Genomic DNA, 5,269 nt, shown 5'->3' with positions numbered 1-5,269 from the left:
TCCATCTCTGGTCGGGACTCTGTTTGCATGTATTAGCTCTAGAATTACCACAGTTATCCAAGTAACGTGGGTACGATCTAAGGAACCATAACTGATTTAATGAGCCATTCGCGGTTTCACCTTAATGCGGCTTGTACTGAGACATGCATGGCTTAATCTTTGAGACAAGCATATGACTACTGGCAGGATCAACCAGGGAGCTGCGTCAACTAGAGCTGAGCAGCCGGCCGCCCGGGAGTGTGTCCCGGGGGCCCGCGCGAACACGCAAGCGTCCGCTCAATTATTCTGCAAACAGGAGGAGGCTGAGCTCCCCTGCACAATACACCTCGAAACCCTCTCAGGTCCCGGCGGCGCGCAGCGCCGTCCTAAGTACTTGGTCGGGTTCGAGAGAGGCGCAATCGCCCGGAGTTTGGCGAGTAGACGCTTTAGGTGCGACCACCCGTGCTCCCAACTGAGCTTGCCGCTGCCGACAGAGGCCCGGGAGCGTGCTGTCGTGGCATTGCCGGCGGGAGACAACACGCGCCACCTACGGTGGCCGGCAGCTCCAACGCCAGCGCCACAGAAGGACAAAAGCCCCACTTGGGTGCCGAAGCGAACTCTCCCAGCACAGCGCACGCGCCAACACGTCCGCACAGCTGCGATACAATCCACCTGCGAGAACCGCAGAGGCGACCGAGCAGCAGACGGCGTCGCGGCGCCGAGCGCCGGGCGGCGGCGCATCCTCAGCGCACACAGTCCTCAATCGGACCAGCACACTGCAGATGTCCACCGCGCTTCGCACCGGGCCCGCGAGGACCTACTTTGGCCGCACGGCGCCGCGTGCAGGGTGCGCCGGCGCGCAGCTGCGCCGCCTGCCGCCTCCGTCGGCCGGCGCGCCTGCCACTGGCCGCCCCCACCAGCCGGCTGTAGCGCGTGCGCCCACGCACCGCGCGGCCAGCACGCCGGAAGGCCCCCCCTCACCGGCCGGGGACGGTCCCACCCAGCCACCGCCGCGTATCGCTTCACACCCACATGCCATTCACGTTCGTGGGCATGGTGGGTATCGCTGAAACAACCGGTTGGTAGCTCAACCGATCGTCGCCATCACTGATTCACCTCTAGCGAGAACAACCGCACCACAACGGTTTACCAGTTCTTCATTTGCGTAACGTCACCAGCAAACGTAGACGTCCATCGCCATTTGCAAATTCAACGATTGTTGCATGCCTGTGTCAGGTGTCACGACACACTATGTCTGCCCACATACACGCAACAACATGTGCACGCTTCGCGAACACGTGGAAGGTGGCCCCCGTACGTATGCGATGTCCATTGCGCGAACGACTGTCAACCGGCCTCTGTCGCATGTCGCAGATGTGGAACGCAGTGCACCATGCTATCACGGTGTGTGAGAAGAGACGACTACGTCTGACAACACGCGCCACTACATCAACAGACGGCTCATGCTGATCGCCATCCACGGCATACCATACTGCAATCCAGCTCTTATAGGGAGACGACACGTAGCTGAGTGCACAATATTTGGACCGTATGGTTCGCCGTTGTTGGCGCAGTCGTGGTACGGTCACACATGTACCACGATGTATCATTCAGTACATGAGGACCAATGTGCGGTACAGTGTGTGATTTGGACGTACAACATCAGCGGACAGTTGCCACAAGCCGTACCACAACGTAGGCTGTGCTTCGCCATGCGAATGCCAATGAACAACTGCGAAGGGCATTGAGCATGTACGTCCTGCCGCCATCCGCATTACAGTGTATAGCTGCAAGGTGTTTAACATGAAGCGATACTCTGGGGACCGGGCAGTGCGAGTAGCAAACTATATTGCGGGGGTTGCAGTTAGGCAACACTACACTAATTTAACGCGTCGTATGACAATTACAGAGCAGGTTAAGGCCCAACGTGTGTTGGGTTAAGGCCCAACGTGTGTTGGGTTAAGGCCCAACGTGTGTTGGGTTAAGGCCCAACGTGTGTTGGGTTAAGGCCCAACGTGTGTTGGGTTAAGGCCCAACGTGTGTTGGGTTAAGGCCCAACGTGTGTTGGGTTAAGGCCCAACGTGTGTTGGGTTAAGGCCCAACGTGTGTTGGGTTAAGGCCCAACGTGTGTTGGGTTAAGGCCCAACGTGTGTTGGGTTAAGGCCCAACGTGTGTTGGGTTAAGGCCCAACGTGTGTTGGGTTAAGGCCCAACGTGTGTTGGGTTAAGGCCCAACGTGTGTTGGGTTAAGGCCCAACGTGTGTTGGGTTAAGGCCCAACGTGTGTTGGGTTAAGGCCCAACGTGTGTTGGGTTAAGGCCCAACGTGTGTTGGGTTAAGGCCCAACGTGTGTTGGGTTAAGGCCCAACGTGTGTTAGGTTAAGGCGCAACATAGGTTAGGTTAAGGCGCAACATAGGTTAGGTTAAGGCGCAACATAGGTTAGGTTAAGGCGCAACATAGGTTAGGTTAAGGCGCAACATAGGTTAGGTTAAGGCGCAACATAGGTTAGGTTACGGCGCAACATAGGTTAGGTTAAGGCGCAACATAGGTTAGGTTAAGGCGCAACATAGGTTAGGTTACGGCGCAACATAGGTTAGGTTAAGGCGCAACATAGGTTAGGTTAAGGCGCAACATAGGTTAGGTTAAGGCGCAACATAGGTTAGGTTAAGGCGCAACATAGGTTAGGTTAAGGCGCAACATAGGTTAGGTTAAGGCGCAACATAGGTTAGGTTAAGGCGCAACATAGGTTAGGTTAAGGCGCAACATAGGTTAGGTTACGGCGCAACATAGGTTAGGTTAAGGCGCAACATAGGTTAGGTTAAGGCGCAACATAGGTTAGGTTAAGGCGCAACATAGGTTAGGTTACGGCGCAACATAGGTTAGGTTACGGCGCAACATAGGTTAGGTTACGGCGCAACATAGGTTAGGTTAAGGCGCAACATAGGTTAGGTTAAGGCGCAACATAGGTTAGGTTAAGGCGCAACATAGGTTAGGTTAAGGCGCAACATAGGTTAGGTTAAGGCGCAACATAGGTTAGGTTACGGCGCAACATAGGTTAGGTTAAGGCGCAACATAGGTTAGGTTAAGGCGCAACATAGGTTAGGTTACGGCGCAACATAGGTTAGGTTAAGGCGCAACATAGGTTAGGTTAAGGCGCAACATAGGTTAGGTTAAGGCGCAACATAGGTTAGGTTAAGGCGCAACATAGGTTAGGTTAAGGCGCAACATAGGTTAGGTTAAGGCGCAACATAGGTTAGGTTAAGGCGCAACATAGGTTAGGTTAAGGCGCAACATAGGTTAGGTTACGGCGCAACATAGGTTAGGTTAAGGCGCAACATAGGTTAGGTTAAGGCGCAACATAGGTTAGGTTAAGGCGCAACATAGGTTAGGTTACGGCGCAACATAGGTTAGGTTACGGCGCAACATAGGTTAGGTTAAGGCGCAACATAGGTTAGGTTAAGGCGCAACATAGGTTAGGTTAAGGCGCAACATAGGTTAGGTTAAGGCGCAACATAGGTTAGGTTAAGGCGCAACATAGGTTAGGTTAAGGCGCAACATAGGTTAGGTTAAGGCGCAACATAGGTTAGGTTAAGGCGCAACATGGGTTAGGTTAAGGCGCAACATGGGTTAGGTTAAGGCGCAACATGGGTTAGGTTAAGGCGCAACATGGGTTAGGTTAAGGCGCAACATGGGTTAGGTTAAGGCGCAACATGGGTTAGGTTAAGGCGCAACATGGGTTAGGTTAAGGCGCAACATGGGTTAGGTTAAGGCGCAACATGGGTTAGGTTAAGGCGCAACATGGGTTAGGTTAAGGCGCAACATGGGTTAGGTTAAGGCGCAACATGGGTTAGGTTAAGGCGCAACATGGGTTAGGTTAAGGTACAATATGGGTTAGGTTAAGGTACAATATGGGTTAGGTTAAGGTACAATATGGGTTAGGTTAAGGTACAATATGGGTTAGGTTAAGGTACAATATGGGTTAGGTTAAGGTACAATATGGGTTAGGTTAAGGTACAATATGGGTTAGGTTAAGGTACAATATGGGTTAGGTTAAGGTACAATATGGGTTAGGTTAAGGTACAATATGGGTTAGGTTAAGGTACAATATGGGTTAGGTTAAGGTACAATACGGGTTAGGTTAAGGTACAATACGGGTTAGGTTAAGGTACAATACGGGTTAGGTTAAGGTACAATACGGGTTAGGTTAAGGTACAATACGGGTTAGGTTAAGGTACAATACGGGTTAGGTTAAGGTACAATACGGGTTAGGTTAAGGCACTTGGGGGGGGGGGGGGGCCCGGTTTGTTGATTGTGATTATCGTAAGTAAATGACTGCGGCATCATCTGATTTGCCACGTCAGGGTGCACCTTTGGCTCATAACAGGCGGCGCTCTGATTCCATGCTTGTGGCAGACCTGTGTCTTTCATTCCTGCCATTGTTTGTGTGGTGTGACAGGAGGCAGTATTGTGATGTTGGGTGCACCCCTGTCTGGGACATGTGTGGGTGTTGGTGGCTTAGCTGAGCAATGGTGGTTGTCGGAAGGGTGGGATATTCTGTTTTCCGAGTGGACCTCCCGGTCTGGTTATGATAGTGTGGATTGTCTAATGTGGCAGAGAGGATGCACTGGGTGTTGTTCCATGCTGGTGCTTACATATTGTCTGTGTGCCTGTTACAGGCAGAGAGTAGTGCGTGATAAGAGTGTCTGGCTGACGTGTGATTGTGAGCAGAGTCTTTCAGCATGTATACGGACAGGTCTATACATTATCTGTATTCTGATGGCTCTATCTATTACTAATCAGCGCCGTGTATACGTTTAATCCGGTTCCAGTCGAAACTATTGTATCTCTGTACATTAGTGACACGGCGAGCCCGCTATGTAGTTACTCGTCTCGGCAGCTTCCACCGGTGTATGGCAAATGATTATAAGGAATCAGTCTAGTCGTCAATACCGATAGTCTGACGTCACATGTCTGGGGTGGGGGACGCTGCGCCCTTCCGGTGGGTCATGGCCTAGGAAGACTCTTCCCACGCAGGGGGGCTTGGACTGTCATTGACTCTTCCGAGTAATATACTTGCCGTACGTTTTTGCGACTGCGAGTGCAACGCTCACCGGTACCGACATGGATGGAGCGCCTCCTAGCTGCCGCTGAGCATCTGCATTCGTACAGCGAGCAACGCGATCGCGTCTGTAGCTCGTACGTGGTACGGCTCGCAGCTCATGTATATGGACAGCGGGAATGTCGCATATTGGACATAACTCTTCATGAAACGCACGTTATAGGGGTGGATT

The sequence above is a fragment of the Schistocerca americana genome, unplaced genomic scaffold (genome assembly GCF_021461395.2).
Source record: "Schistocerca americana isolate TAMUIC-IGC-003095 unplaced genomic scaffold, iqSchAmer2.1 HiC_scaffold_1334, whole genome shotgun sequence".
Classification (NCBI taxonomy): domain Eukaryota; kingdom Metazoa; phylum Arthropoda; class Insecta; order Orthoptera; family Acrididae; genus Schistocerca; species Schistocerca americana.
Note: the sequence above shows the minus strand (reverse complement) of the source record.